The following is a 17,354-nucleotide window of genomic DNA, read 5'->3' as shown; positions in this document are numbered from 1 at the left end:
TCTTTCATGTATGTGTCCGTTTTCAATGCCGGGTCGTCGTCCCAGGATTCCACTAGAACCTTGGTTTCCTTGATTTGTTAATAGTGTGCTTTTAAATGAAAGATTTTCAAGGCATTATAATCATTTGAAAATCATATTTAAGTAATTTTTAAATGATTTCAACAGACATTTTTTAAAAAAAAAGTAAAATACACTTTCAAAATTCACATCACAAAATAAAACAACCCGGGACTTTTATTATCCAACCCAGTAATCAGACTTGTCTCGCACTAATTTATATCAGATTTTATTTATCATATTTATCAAAATGTGCACAAAACTTAAAATACTTGAAACACTGAAGGATTTCATTTATTGTACTGCACGTGGTATAATATTTTGGTAATGGATTGGCTTCCTATTTCAAGAGTTCTGGTCTTCAGTACTTTGTGTATATAATTATGTTTTTTGATTGAGATCTTTCTATATATTTGATTATAATGCCGATGTTGATGGTTACTTATTGAAACACGTTTACGGTATATCGAAATTTGCATTTTACATTATAAGTTATTTTCTATTTATTTGATGCATTAAAGTTGACGCTACAGACAGAAGTAAACTTAAACTGAAATCGGGAAAAAATATTCTTGACAACATTCTTGGATCAATATATCAAATATCAGTTCACTCCAATGAAGGGTTCTCAAAACAGTATGCTCCTGACCTTAAAATTGAGACAAAAATGTATTCTGTTAGTGATCTAGGCAAATGTTTCAGGATTTCGACTAGACTTCACATTCGCTGGACAATTTTGAAACATCTGTGTTAAATCTGGGTAAAAGTCGGTACAGGATAACGGTTATTTTATAGAAGAAGGGTCAAGTCGTCAAATATAATGGTTGTTTTATACAAGAAAGATCAAGTACACCTGTAACATTAAATTAATTGATGCAGGAACTGTTTATAAATAAAACACATTTCATTTATCTTTTGTTAATAGTTATTAGGTTATTAGCGGTAATCAAAAGAATGCAATCCAGGGACAAAGACGAGACATGGAAAACAGACATACACAACAAAGAACACAAAGTAACTAAAATCATGCAAACAAAGTATAAAAAGTAAATGAGCAACTTGGACTCCATTAAAAACTGGGAGCATGGACCAGGTGCAACGGTAGGGTAAGCGTCCTCTGCTTTTCTAGAAACACCCGGCGAGTTGCTCATAAAAAGTCAAGTCCGGGGTAGACAAACGAGGAAAGGAAAACTATGACCTGTTGAATAAATCAGTTTTCATGGTGCAGATGGATACACCATAACGATCCACGAGTTCATGATGACGACCATAAAACTTCTGTAGTGATGACTTCAATCTTGTAGCAACATAACTCTGTTCCAGAAGCCTATTAGTTAGAGTTTTAGCGCGATACAAAAAGTCTGCGTAGTTTCGGCAAGCTCTCGCATAACGTACGAGTTGTGATATGAACACTCCATACGCAGGAGCCGAAGGGATGCTGCCACAGATGAAAGGAAAGTTGACAATTCTGAATGAAAAGTCACGTTTGTCGTAAAGTTTGGTCAATAGTTTTCCTTTACCATCGATTTCTAAGTGTAGGTCAAGATATGAGGCTGACTTCACAGTGTCTGTAGTATCCTTTATCTCAAGTTCGTTTGGGTAGATGCGATGTATCAAATCCCCGAAATTAGGATTGTTTAAAGATAATACGTCATCAACATAGCGGAAACTGAGATTGCAGGATCTAGCCAAACGGTATTCTTTCTTTCTGACCACATCAGCTATAAAGTCAGCCTCATAAGAGTGAAGAAACAGGTCAACAAGTAAAGGAGAACAATTTGTTCCCATTGGAATGCCGACCGTTTGTTGAAAAACACGTCCACCACACTGGACGAATATGTTGTCGATTGAAAATTCCAGCATTTTGTAAACATCTTCCTCTATATTTGGTTTTGTTTGTTTGTTGGGGTTTAACGTCCGAGCAGCAATATTTCACCTATATTAAGACGATGAACATGAAACTGATGATAAAATGAACATGACATGATGAAATGAAAAAGGGATGGGACACAAGGACAGTGGGATCAACAAATTTTGATCGCCTCTGGAAATAGGGAGAGGTGGGTAGGGTCGGGAAATTTAGCCTCCTGTGGCGGAGCGCTATGGTTCCTACTCCGGGAGAATACCACAGTAAGGTTTTTTAACGTGCGAGGAACGTGGTATCTTTCCCAACACGGTGCACCACTATGGTTTGCGGTCAGGTTTTCCGTATTATAGCCTGACAACCCCAGCATGTAACACGCCAGGGGTACCCCATTCCACAACCTGGGGCACATCCCAGTTGCTCTGTGGGCAGAGCGCCCTAGCCCCCGGCTAGGGTTCTGAGCACTATTTAGTCGGCTTTTACGACGAGTTTAGCGCTGCTGCAGGCCTATTCTTTTAACACCCGGACCTGCACGGGTCCTGTATATTTGGAAGATGATTTGAAAATATATATTATATGAAACTACATACCTGTATGTATTTACAGGGTACTGTATATAAAGCGAAAGAAAAATAATGGCTGTTAATATGACGGCCTTACTTCTAATCCAGATTCTTGTCTTATATACTTTATATCCTTTCCGCGTTTGTTTAATTTAATAATTAATTCATTGCAATCTACAAAACTAAACGTGTACTACAAAGATTGTTGATCAAACATTGAACTGATATTAGCCATGTGTTTAAAGGCATCACCACATTTCACCCACTATCTATGACATGAACATTTTCTTCATGTCAATGTTTGAATCATAGAAATCTTATCCTTGAGAAAAGAAAAGAGAGTAAAATAAAAAGTGATTGTCAGCAGAGTCTTATTCAAAATTTTATTGCCAATATTGTCCATTTTTGTCGCTGATTCCATCACATTTAACAACTTAACAAGATGATATAGCTCAGCATAACACCCTCACATGCCGGAGCAATTCATCATAGAATGGATTAATTTAATCATGTCGTATTCATGAATGCCGTGCTATTTACATTTTTAAAAGGTGCGTTATATCATATTTCCTTCCTTTCTTCACGCCCATCACTTTCTTGCATCATTTTGTCATTGTCTCTCTCAATATCTTTGATCATGTCCTTTAACTTTACATTCTTAACTTTTTCAAGCATGTCCCTAAAAACGTCATGAAATTTACCTTTTGTAAGGGAACACCTGACGGTATCTTCAAGATCTCCAACATTCCAAAAGAATGACCTTTCTTTTGAAACATCTTTTAAATTTTGCAAAATGTACCAGTAAACCTCTTTTAAGACTTTTAACTCCTATACTCAGAGCTTTAAACAGTGCCTTTAGTCCTACCACGGCGCTAACTATTTCCGTTGTTGTATTATTTCGATGTGGATTCTGAAACATTTGAAACGTCCTCTGGAAACCCTCAATACATGTTAATTATCAACAGAATACAATTACATCAAAACCTATGATGTTTACATCTATTTTCCATACTCAGTTTAAATCCCGACTCAAAAACACTACACATTTTTATTACTGCTGAAAAGACGGTACACCTAGATACAGATATATATGAAATACTAAGTAAAAAATTGTTATACTTAAACAATTTCAACTCATCTTCCAATTATACCGAAGAACAGATATTTTCAAAACGCTGGAATTTTTTTATTCGACAATATCTTTGTCAGTGTGGCGTTTTACCAAACTCTTTCAAAACCTCTATACTCACAACTGTCAAAGAGGGTGTGCAGTCCTACCACAACATTTGTCACTCACGTAGTGATGTTAATGCAATGTGGAACCATAAAAAATCAAAAGATCTTTTGGAGAAAATCAGTTTAAGACTGTTATCTAAATACAATAGCTTTAAAATCTATGATTTTGGTTGGTTGGTTGTTGGGGTTTAACGTCCGAGCAGCAATATTTCAGCTATATTCAGACAATGAACATGAAATGGATGATAAAATGAACATGAAATGAAAAAAAGAAAGGATGGGTCACAAGGATAATAGGGTCGACAAATTTTGATTGCCACTGGAAAAAGGGGGGATGGGTAACGTCGGGCAATTTAGCCTCCTGTGGCGGAGCGCAAAGGTTCCTACTCCTATCAAATACCACGGCAGGGTTCTTTAACGTGCGAGGAACGTGGCATCTTTCCCAACACGGTGCACCACTATGGTTTGCGGTCAGGTTTTCCGTATTATAGCCTGACAATCCCAGCATGTAACACGCCAGGGGCACACATCCCAGTTGCTCTGTGGGCAGAGCGCCTAGCCCCCGGCTAGGTTTCTGAGCACTATTTAGTCGCCTTATATGACAAGCTTAGCGCTGCTGCAGGCCTATTCTTTTAACACCCGGACCTGCACGGGGCTCTATGATTTTACAACACTGTATACTTCTATTCTCCATACTAAGTTAAAATCTCGACTTAAAACAAAATACATCGTTGGTTTTTGTTTTTTTTTAAATGTACACCTAGATACAAATATATAATTCTAGGTAGAGTTCCTCATACTTTAATTTATAGTCCCGTGCAGGTCCATTTGTCAAAAGAATATCCTACAGCAGCACTATACTGATCGTACAAGAATACTTAATAGTGCTCAGAACCATAGCAGGGGTTGGGCGCTCTGCCCACAGAGCAACTGGGCTGTGTGTCCCAGGTGGTGGAATGGGGTATCCCTGGCGTGTTGGGAAATATGTCACGTTCCTTGCACGTTAAAGAACCTTGAAGATGGAGTAGGAACCTTTGCGCTCCGCCACAGGATGCTAAATTGCCCGACCCTACCCATCCCTCCATTTGTCTAGTGGCAATAAAAAATTGTCGATCCTATTATCCTCGTGTCCCATCCCATTTTTCATTTCATCATCATTTCATGTAAATTTTACCACCCATGTCAAGTTCATTCCCTGAATATAGCTTAATTAGTGCTGCTCAAGCGTTAAACCCAAACAATTAATCAATCAATCATACTTTGTAAGAAATAATGCCACATCATCTTCCAAATATACATAGGAAGATGTTTGCAAAATGCTGGAATTTTAATTGACAACATATTTGTCCAGTGTGGTGGACGTGTTTTTCAACAAACGGTTGGCAGTCCAATGGAAACAAATTGTGCTCCTTTACTTGCTGACCTATTCCTTCACTCTTATGAGGCTGACTTTATAGCTGATCCGATTCGAAAGAAATAATATCGTTTGGCTTGATCCTTAAATCTCAGTTTCCGCTATATAGATTACGTATTATTTTAAAACAATCCTAATTTCGAAGATATGATATATCGCATCTAGCCCACAGAACTTGAGATAAAGGATACTACAGATACTGTGATGTCAGCCTCATATCTTGACATACACTTAGATATCGATAGTAAAGGAAAAATAATTGACCAGTTTTTGAGACGAACGTGATGACTTTTCATTCAGAATTGTCAACTTTCTTTTCAACTGTGGCAACATCCCTTCAGCACCTGCGTATGGAGTGTTCATATCACAACGAATACGTTATGCCAGAGCTTGCCGAAACTAAGCAGACTTTTCGTATCGCGCTAGAATTCTAACAAATAGGATACTGGAACAGGGTTATGTTGCTTCAACATTGAAGTCATTACTACAGAAGTTTATGGTCGTCATCATGAACTCGTAGATCGTTATGGTTTATCCATCTGCACTATGCAAACTGATTTAATCAACGTGTTTGTTTGTTGTTTGTTGGGGTTTAACGTCCGAGCAGCAATATTTCAGCTATATTCAGACAATGAACATGAAATGGATGACAAAATGAACATGAAATGAAAAAAAAGGATGGGTCACAAGGATAATAGGGTCGACAAATTTTGATTGCCACTGGAAAAAGGGGCATAGGTAAGGTCGGGCAATTTAGCCTCCTGTGGCGGAGCGCAAAGGTTCCTACTCCTATCGAATACCACAGCAGGGTTCTTTAACGTGCGAGGAACGAGGCATCGTTCCCAACACGGTGCACCACTATGGTTTGCGGTCAGGTTTTCCGTATTATAGCCTGACAACCCCAGCATGTAACACGCCAGGGGTACCCCATTCCACCACCTGGGGCACACATCCCAGTTGCTCTGTGGGCAGAGCGCCTAGCCCCCGGCTAGGTTTCTGAGCACTATTTAGTCGCCTTTTACGACAAGCTTAGCGCTGCTGCAGGCCTATTCTTTTAACACCCGGACCTGCACGGGGCTTTAATCAACGTGTCAGTTTTCCTTCCATCGTTTGTCTAACCCGGCCTGGACTTTTTATGAGCAACTCGGCGGGTGTTTCTTGAAAAACAGAGGACGCTTACCCTGCCGGTGCATCTGATCCATGCTCCCAGTTTTTAGTGGAGTCCGAGTTGCTCATTTACTTATGTTACATTGTATGTATGAATTGTTCGGTGTGGTCAGATATTAAGTTCAAAATACATCTAAATTAATGTTTGTTTGTTTGTTGGGGTTTAACGTCCGAGCAGCAATATTTTAGCTATATTCAGACGATGAACATGAAATGGATGATAAAATGAACATGAAATGAATGAAATTTATTTAGTCGCCTTTTACGACAAGCTTAGCGCTGCTCCAGGCCTATTCTTTTAACACCCGGACCTGCACGGGGCTGTTAGGAAAGATGCCACGTTCCTCGCACGTTAAAGAACCCTACTGTGGTATTCTCCCGGAGTAGGAACCATAGGGCTCCACCACAGGAGGCTAAATTGCCCAACCCTACCCATCTCTCCCTATTTCCAATGGCAATCAAAATTCGACTCCATTGTCCTTGTGTCCCATCCCATATTTCATTTCACCATCATTTCATGCTCTGCCCACAGAGCAACTGGGATGTGTGCCCCAGGTGGTGGAATGGGGTACCCCTGGCGTGTTACATGCTGGGGTTGTCAGGCTATAATACGGAAAACCTGACCGCAAACCATGGTGGTGCACCGTGTTGGGAAAGATGCCACGTTCCTCGCACGTTAAAGAACCCTGCTGTGGTATTCGATAGGAGTAGGAACCTTTGCGCTCCGCCACAGGAGGCTAAATTGCCCTACCTTACCCATCACCCTTTTTCCAGTGGCAATCAAAATTTGTCGACCCTATTATCCTTGTGTCCCATCCTTTTATTTTCATTTCATGTTCATTTTATCATCCATTTCATGTTCATCGTCTGAATATAGCTGAAATATTGCTGCTCGGACGTTAAACCCCAACAAACAAAACTGAGGGCGGTAAAACATTAACATACATATATAACCTAATAACCTATTAGGGTGTGGTTTGGTATGACATAAAGTGACCTGCTTCACATCACATGGTACAAATATTGAAAGTCGACATCTGAGACAACTCGGCCGCAGACAAGTCGTACCAGATATAATTGGTTACCTTATCTCAGGTGACAATATAAGTTACATATTGTTAGATTGTAAGAAATATCTATATTTTATAGGGAAATACTTGCAATTTGCAATGCCTCTGCTGTATACATATATTGTTAATATCATTTTAAAATTCCTGGATCAATGAGACTACAATTCATTTTTGGAATTAGAATTTACTATGTATTTGATTCTAATGATGCTGGTTAGAGTTTACGCTTTAAAATCCGTGCTCATTCAGTGGTCATTTTAGTACCCCGAACTACCTCATAAATTGTACATCAAAGTATATCAATATTATAGCAAATATTATAAATCTAATTTAGTAAATCCTTCACAAATGAGTTTATTGTTGTGCGTAAGGTTTTTCTTACCTGGACAGCATCTACAAAAGTACACATTAAGTTGATCAAGCTGTTTAATGATATCAACTTCTTGTGTCGTGGACTTTGTAATATTCCAATTTACTGAACGAATGGTCTATACCTAGTAACGCATGTAATTTATATTGCATTGAATTATGAATGATTTTTTTAAATTTTAAAAGCTTGTCGTAAAAGGCGACTAAGTAGTGCTCAGAACCCTAGCAAGGGGGCTAGGGCGCTCTGCCCACAGAGCAACTGGGTTGTGTGCCCCAGGAGGTGGAATGGGGTACCCCTGGCGTTGTCAGGCTATTATACGGAAAACCTGACCGCAAACCATAGTGGTGCACCGTGTTAGGAAAGATGCCACGTTCCTTGCACGTTAAAGAACCCTACTGTGGTATTCCCCCGGAGTAGGAACCATAGGGCTCCGCCACAGGAGGCTAAATTGCCCAACCCTACCCATCTCTCCCTATTTCCAATGGCAATCAAAATTCGACTCCATTGTCCTTGTGTCCCATCCCTTTTTCATTTCACCATCATTTCATGTTCATTTTATCATCAATTTCATGTTCATTGTCTGAATATAGCTGAAATATTGCTGCTGGGACACTAAACCCCAACAAACAATCGTGCATAGAATAACCTCTGAAAACCCTGGAAATACGGTTAAGTAATATTTTTTTTTTACCAAAATGTAATAAATTTTTCAGCATGGAACTTATGAAATACACTACTTGTACATACAGTTCTTGATGACCGGTAACCGATCTGTTTTCAGCTTAATTATGTCAAGTGACGGTTGACCGGTTCATGTAAACTTGAGAATTTGCATTCGAACAAATCGAATATAATACCTTATTGGTCACTTGATGCGATTACCGGTGTTATGGATCTATTGGACGGTTTGATGACTCATCGGTGAACGCTGACCGATCGCAGTAAGTTTAAACATATGGTTCAGGATTTGTATCGTGAAAAGATGCCGTTCAAGATACGGACTTATCAGTGGTTTTATATCAGTTTAAAACCTACACCTGGTCATAAAGATACATATTAAGTATTCAATATTCGGCTTATTGAACTGCTGGATGTTCCCATAAAACTATATGGATACAATGAAATGCCGTTGATTCGTGAACATAAAGCAAAGGCTATTGTTTTGACGCGCCCAAATTAATATGTTTTGACTCACAATGAGGCCTTTTATCTTACTAAAATGACATTATTTTTTACATCATTTTTATCTAATTAAGATAACACACTTACTAGTATTTCATTTATACATATGTGGTCCTTAAAAGTAAATTATACAGGATGAAGTACAATGTACATGTTCTCTATTTGAACGTGTAGGTCTATTTAAAAAATAAGACACACTAACAAACTTTTTTTCTTTATAATAGCCGAGCATTTAACAACAGAAGTGTGTTTGAAATATCTCATACATCTCATGTCAATATAATTTTTCGTGGATATATTGTTACATATAAGTGTCAGTCTCTGTATAGGGATCAGCAAGTGTGTATGTCAAACATGTTAGAAAAACCCTGCCTTTCAAAAATGTAATTTGATATTTGATATTTTGTACCATCAGAATCAAGATTTTTCATTTTATTTATTATAGTTCTTTGCACATGAACATTTCAAGGGCACTGTCTCAAAAACCTCAATTTTTTTTAATGTATTATATTCAACTGCAGTCGCCCCGTGCAGGTCCGGGTGTTAAAAGAATAAGCCTGCAGCAGTGCTAAGCTTGTCGTAAAAGGCGAATAAATAGTGCACAGAACCCTAGCCGGTGGCTAGGGCGCTCTGCCCACAAAGCAACTGCGATGTGTGCCCCAGGTGGTGGAATGGGGTACCCCTGGCCTGTTACATGTTGGGGTTGTCAGGCTATAATACGGAAAACCTGACTGCAAACCATAGTGGTGCACCGTGTTTGGAAAGATGCCACGTTCCTCGCACGTTAAAGAACCCTGCTGTGGTATTCGATAGGAGTAGGAACCTTTGCGCTCCGCTACAGGAGGCTAAATTGCCCGACCTTGCCCATCTCCCTATTTCCAGTGGCAATCAAAATTTGTCGACCCTATTATCCTTGTGACCCATCTTCTTTTTTCATTTCATGGTCACAGTTTTCATTTCCTCGTTTTTCTTCCCCGGACTTGACTTTTTATGAGAAATTCGGCAGATGTTTTTAGAACAACCGAGGACGCTTACCCTACTGGTGCACCTGGTTCATGCTCCCAGCTTTTAGTGGAGTCCGAGTTGCACATTTGCTTTTGTTACTTTGTATGTATGATTTTAGTTACTTTATGTTTAAACAGTTATTTGAAGATATGTTCCATTATTTGAGTTCCTGTAGATATAAATCTAAATATCATTTGAAGTTTAAAAAATTCGCCCTTGTCCTTCAAACAATGTATAGGGAACGCACTTATTAGAAACATAAACTATAAAAATAGAATATATATCCAAAGAAAAATATGATAATGCACGCCATGAAAGATGCAAATACGATCGGTTGAAAAGTTAGCTTTTGACCAGTAAGGACATGTAAATTTCATCCATATATGCTTGAGAGTTCATTGCTAGTCGTGAGATGATTCGGCATTTTTCCCGGTTGCACAAATAGGTTGGAGTTGGAAAAAACAACAATATCGGAAATAAAAGGTTGAATTGCCATGGTGTTGATTCTGGGATTGATTAAAAAGCCTTCTGTTGAAGAATATTGGAACAGCAAGTTTCGGAGTGAGGAGATCGTCAGGTTACAACTGATGTTCAGTCGGAAATGTTTTCAATCATTAATAAAATTCTTCCACTAGGTTAATAAGGCAGAGATTCGTGACCGCAACTACCCACAATACAATCGAACGATTAAATTTCAATTTTTAAAATTTTTTTATAGATCTATTCCTTTCCCCTTTCGTCTATCCTGAACTTGACTTTGTTTATGAGCAACTCGGCGGATGTTTTAGAAAAAAGCCGAAGACACTTACCCTTCCGGTACACCTGGCCTATGCTCCAAGTTTTCAAGGGAGTCCAAGTTGCTCATTTACTTTGTATGTTTAATTTTAGTTACTTTATGTTTTTGGTTGTGTTTGTCCATTTTCCATGTCTGGGCTTTGGTCCATGATTACATTCTACTGATTTCCGCAAAAATATTGGCTCCCTTGATCACTCTTTTAATCGACAATCACAACACCATTATACACTAGACCAGAATCTGTCTATCAACGAAAGTGTGATCAGCACTAGCGGACGGACATCCATGCTTCAGTACATACCATCAAAATTGCCAAGTTTGGTGTAAAGGTATTGATGCTTACGGAAGCAGCCATTGGCTTTATTGATTACCTTATTAAGAACCGCGGTAAAACTTTCGACAGTATACGACAGGGAAGAACTAAAGGATCCCATGTTGTAAAATATTTACTTAATAAAAGTGGTCATTTGCATAAATATTATCATAATGTCTGTGATAGCATTTTTCATCAATGCTATTTGAGCGCGAACTTTCAAACATCAAAATTTTTTAAATAGATTTACAAAAAGAAACATGTACATTCCACGATCAAAAATACGCAGCTAGGTGAGGAAGAGTACAATTACGCCCGTGAAGGTCAAGTTTAGGTATGTGGGTACAGGGAACGTGCGTGATGAATATTACAAATAAAGAGAAAGCAGTCCAGGATGCATTTGATAAAAGTTCTTAACTTCTACAATGAAAAGCATGGGAGAAGTTGACCTCGCGGACATGATGGTTACGCACTATTATGATGATAGAAAAACGTATAAGGTTTGGAAACAAATACCCTGTAATGGCATTCAAAGAATTGTCATAACTTCTAACATTCTCTACCGACAGAACACAAAGACCAATATATGTTCAATATATTCAATGTATCATCGATAATTTTGCAAATGAACACGTGACTTCTAGAGAAAATATTATTGTACCGGTAAACTGAAGACGACGTACAGGGAGAATATCATTAAGAAAAGTCCCTTACTTAAAAGATTGTTCTGTGTGAACTGACAGGGCAGGGAATGGTGGATGCCATAGAACAAAAATGATTTGCAGACTGTACCTGAAAGGGCTGCATAAACATGATAAAGTACAGAGCAGTAGATACTGATTCTTCATACTTCTTGTCAAATATTGACATATTTTCATGGACGCAGACTTAGACTTTTTCACCCTTCTTCGAATTGTCCCTAATAAACCTAAAATTTGGTTTGTTTACATTTCATTCTAATATTTGGCCAAAAACTACAGCTAATAACCGTAAATAAAGGTTATGCCATCACAAAAATACTTTTGTTAATTAATGTGTTAATTTAAGGAATTGTGTGGTTATATAAACAAATTTACTACTGGCGCGTCCTCCATAGGTGCACATTATTGCTACCGAACAATCTATCGAGTTGTTTCTTGTAGTATTTACACAATATACCCATTTGCTTTCTACATTGCATGGATTATTCGAATCGAGTGGGGGTGGCGTCTTACTGAAGATACTTAGATGAATGTTAAAAATTGAAAGCTAAGAAATCTGTCACAAAAATGTTCAATAGGCCTTGTTTAAACTGAAACATTCTTTCAGTTGGAAAGCAATACCGGAACACTTTTGAATGACATGTATGTATATTTTGTTGCAGCAATCTGTATCAAATGATAAAGTAAGGTATCATACTTAAGGAATAGTTAAGTACTTTTCGCCTATGACGAATGTCGTAAATTCGTTCATTCGGGTCTCACTTTCTAACTTATTCATTATTTTGCAAATTTATTAATGAGCAGTATTTCAATTAGTAATTCCTTTGAAGGGTTACAGAGAACTCTAGAAAATACAAGTAGATAAAGCTGGAAACAGTATAAAATAGAATATTATCAAACCCCATTTCCTTGTCTTTATAATTACAGATTGTGCGTACCTTATTATATCATTGTTCCTATCCTTGTGTCAAACTTCAAACCAAAGAAACGACTGACAAAGCCCGTTCATACAACGCTATTATATTCATATATATTACTATAAATAGAAATCTATATAAATCTATATAACCTGATTTATTGGTCTAGTCTGTGTCCTTGAAATATATTCTTGGTACCTTTGACTACTCTCTTCCAGTGTGGTGGACGCATTTATCAACAGTCGGTCGGCATTCCAATTGGAATTGCTCTTTTACTTGCTGACCTATTCCTTCACTCTTTTAAGGCTGATCTGATCCGAAAGAAAGAATATCGTTTCGCTAGATCCTTTAATCTCAGTGTCCGTTATGTACATAACGTATTATCCTTAAACAATCCTAATTTTGGGGATCTGATACATCGCATCTACCAAAAGAAAAAAAAACAGGAGATAAAGGATACTAGACTCTGTGAAGTCAGCCTCATATCTTGACCTACACTTAGAAATTGATGGTAAAGGAAAACTATTGACCAAACTTTACGATAAACGTGACGACTTTTCATTCAAAATTGTCAACTTTTCTTTCTTCTGTGGCAACATCCCTTCAGCACCTGCGTATGGAGTGTTCATATCACAACTCATAAGTTATGCAAGAGCTTGCCGAGACTACACAGACTTGTTGTTTTGCGTTAGAATTCTAACAAATATTTTGCTACAATATTGAAGTCATCACTACAAAAGTTTTATGGTCGTCATCATGAACTCGTGGATCGTTACGGTGTATCCATCTGCGCCATTAAAACTGATTTGTGTCATAGTTTTCCTTTCCTCTTTCCCAGACTTGACTTTTTATGAGCAACTCGGCGGGTGTTTCTATAAAAAGCAGAGGACGCTTACCCTACCGGTGCACCTGGTCCTTGCTCCCAGTTTTAGTGGAGTCCGAAGGAAACAAAGGTTCTAGCAGTAATCAAAAGAATGTAATCCAAGGACAAAGACCTTCATTTTTGCTATTTCCATTATATTCCTATTCTAAATTTCAAAAACAATCCATACAAGGGCTTTGAATTTTTTACAATGTAGCTATGATACAGGTAATCAAACAAAAGCAATAAACCACTTAAAAAACCTTCCAATAGAAGCTGACAATTTCCCTTATACATAACCACAAAGGTTAAAAAGTCGTACAGTAAAATTAAACGAGAATCGCGGAAAGGGAAGACACGATACATGTAAAAGTCATCATGGAAAAAAACTACATACAAAATATCTAAGTATTTTCTCCAATTGAAGATAAGAAATATGTAACAGAAAAGTAGACTGACATACATTACGGCGAATAAGGTGATTACGATATATAGCCGTATTATGATTTTAATTACTTTATGTTCTTTGTCGTGTATGTCTGTTTTCTATGTCTGGTTTTTGCCCCTCGAATACATTCTTTTGATTACCGCTATAGCCTTGTTTCCCTTGATTACTCTTACGAGTATAATTTATGCACAAATCGTATCTTTGAACAAAAGCAGTTAGCGTATTCTAGTGAGTTCTACTTTTTAACTACGTCATATCTAAATTCGTTCCAAATAAATTGTCCTAAAATTCCGTTTTGACTTACAAGTCAACAGACTGTGGGAACAAAAGCTACATGCAACTTAACAAGAGATTTTTTGTGATATTATCATACATTAAATCGACACAAAATCTGGTATTGTTCGTCCTATTAAAAGAAAGCTTCTTTTCAAGATGGGAAGGGAGGATGTCATGATATTTATAGATATTTCTTATTATGATATTGAAACAAACTTATACTATTGTACGCAATCAATTTTGTCTTCAAGAAAAGTACATTTGGCTTATGCTTGATCCACTGACCGTAGGTCAAGTTTGGTTGTTGCTAAGAGATGTAAACTTTAAATCACTTTAACGACAGATACAGATATAGAAGCAATTACATAAGACCAAGATACGCATCTAGAACTTTAATAGGAGATGTATTAAACATGTATAATTATATTGATGACTTTTTAACCCACATAGTCAAAATAATAATTTGTTTTATAAACATGTAATGGGGTATAAACGCAATATAACAAGTAATAATTGTCATTCATAAATAAGACCGTAATCCTTTGTAGACATCTTTAGTTATCTGCGTTTGTATGATCATTGTTTTTGTTCATATGCATTTGTTCACACGACATTGCTTAATAGCATATATTTTTGCACTTTAGGCACAGATGACTTGTGTCTTATTAAAATATTCCGTCTGATTAAGTGTATCAACACTTTTTTGAGTAAATGAATGTACGATTGTAAGGGGAGTCATTTAGGGACTTTTTCAGATTTTTCTTGTAGCTGGTTTTGGTTTTGAACAACATAATAATGTAAAGCTTTGGAATAGGAATTTACCACCAGATATCCAAAAGGCCTGACGAAGATACCCCCCTTCTTTTGTATAATTGTTTGGTTCAGGATTTGAAAGATTTGAGGAAAGATTGTTTATTTTGTATTGAAATCTGAGATAAATTATGTGTGTTTACTATGCAGTTGGTTAAAATATAAGATTTGGTGTACTTGACATCGCATTAACTTGTCATTATATGTTGGTTTTTTCGATTGATAAGAAAGGGATGGCTTTTTATAAGCAAATCGGCCGGTGTTTCTAGAAAAGCAGAGGACACGAACCCTACCAGAGCGTTTGGTCCATGCTCCCATGTTCCCAGTTTTTTTTTTGATTTTTTTTTTTTTTTTGTGGAGTCCGAATTGTTCATTTGCTCTAATTACTTTGTGGGTATGATTTTAGTAACTATATCTTCAGATCAATTCCTTTTTAGGACGCTTACCCTACTGGTGCAGCTGGTCCATGCTCCCAGTTTTCAGTGGAGTCCGAGTTGCTCATTTACTTTTGTTACTTTGTATGTATGATTTTAGTTACTTTATGTTCTTTGTTGTGTATGTCTGTTTTCCATGTCTGGTCTTTGTCCCTTGATTACATTCTTTTGATCACCGCTATAACCTTCATTCTCTTCATTACTCTTTGGGCATAGAAATTTAGAAACAAAGATCGAATATTGCCCTAGAAAATTAAACGTGAATATGTATATTGACATCGTGTTACTTATCTAACTAAAATATTACAGGAGAAGAGATTTTTTTACCATTCTTTAACGGAATACAGTTTCCGATTTGACCGCTATAATGACGGTATTCGTTTAAAAACATTCTTGGCGAATAAATGCTCTTTTTTTCTCAACAAGTTTTTCCATCATATAAGTCTCGTTCAATAATAGTTCATCTATCGCTTTACCTTTATACGTCTTATTGTAGTCTAGTGAAATATTCCGTTGCTGACTTTCACTATTGCCGTTGTCTGATCAACCTTAATGAAATTATCTCGATCAAAAAGCACAGCAAGACTTATACAGCCATTCTCGAAATTCTCATTCGGAGTTTTAAATTTGCCATTCCCTCCGAGGACTACTACTTCTCGACTTACATACTGTTGAATTTTCTCCGGATTTCCTTTCCTCGTGTATCATAAATAAATTTTGTGATGGTCCACAAATAAAACCTTAGATAAAAAATCATCTTTTTTATAACCATGATAACATGAACGTCTGTTACTTGGCAACTAATACCTTGTAGAGATGCAAATCCAGTAGACGTGTTCACATGAGCGGCGGGAATTTGTTATCTTTGGAATCTTATTACTCATGTATGGATTATAGGTAAGAACCATGAGTGATTTATATTTCTTTTCTTTTATGAAACAATAACGAATCCTTTCTACAAATTTTGGATTCGTCCATCCTTTTAGTTCTTATTAGCATTTAATTTCTCAAATAGGAATCTTCTTAGCACCCCTAGAATGCTTTTCGTGCAGTTAGAGCTTGCGCCTATCCTTCTTGAGTTCGATCGAGTGAAAGCCTTTGAAAGTGTATGCAATGTCTAAACAGATAACCCCCAACATTAATAGAAACGGATAAAGAGCGAAATAAATAAGTGTATTATCTTTAAAAAAAAATGGCAGACGTAGTAAAATTGTGTTCTTTCTACTTAAAAGTTTCTACATTTCATTCAAGAAAATTAGCGCATAGTTTCGATACAATTTCTTTTTCAACACCACTCTGTTATCAGTATTTGGCAAACGGGGAAACAGGATTGCGATCAGGTGACTTGCGTTTCCATAGAAGAACGTCCTTCAGGTCAAAGGGTAAAAAGCAGGGTCGAAGATACACCTTCCTGTGTTATAATATTTTAGGAAAATTTATATAGCAACAGATGACAAAGCTTAATAGGACATTAATTCTATGTTATTTTTTTTTTCAAATCATCCCCTCCGTGAAAGATTATCACGAAGAATGAAATTTTAAATACTTCTTTATCAAACTTCAAAAACACCTCATAGTGATCAGGAAGGGTTTATTATTATTAAAAAATCACAATCACATAACGAAATATTTTCGGAAAGGTTTTAAACTTAAATATCACTATAATTTGGTTTGTGAATGCTTTGAGAATTGAACTTAATTTTGTTTTATGTACAAATTTGATAGTGTATCTCAAATAAGCAGGAATTGACATCGTATAACGCTCTTTGGCATATTTATCCGAAATTTAAATGCTACATATTTTTGCTCAAAACGCTGTTGCTAAAAAAAGCGAAAGAGGATTAAATCCTGAGGGCGGTAAAACATTAA

The 17,354-nt window shown here is 36.9% G+C and overlaps 2 pseudogenes across 1 annotated transcript in view; one reads left to right on the top strand and one right to left on the bottom strand.

Annotated features, from left to right (window-relative positions):
- LOC148597451 (uncharacterized) overlaps positions 1–12,715 on the bottom strand; it is a 33,229-nt pseudogene extending 20,514 nt beyond the window's left edge. Inside the window, exon 1 of the transcript XR_015918992.1 lies at positions 12,677–12,715. The product of XR_015918992.1 is annotated as an uncharacterized LOC148597451 (transcript). The remainder of the gene's footprint in view (positions 1–12,676) is intronic.
- LOC148597452 (uncharacterized) lies at positions 9,059–11,654 on the top strand (annotated as a pseudogene).
- Positions 12,716–17,354: the final 4,639 nt, after the last annotated feature.

This window comes from Perna viridis, chromosome 15 (genome assembly GCF_037379345.1).
Source record: "Perna viridis isolate PV_CMFRI_1.1 ecotype Kerala chromosome 15, ASM3737934v1, whole genome shotgun sequence".
NCBI lineage: Eukaryota > Metazoa > Mollusca > Bivalvia > Mytilida > Mytilidae > Perna > Perna viridis.
This window is presented reverse-complemented; position numbering and strand designations above follow the sequence as displayed.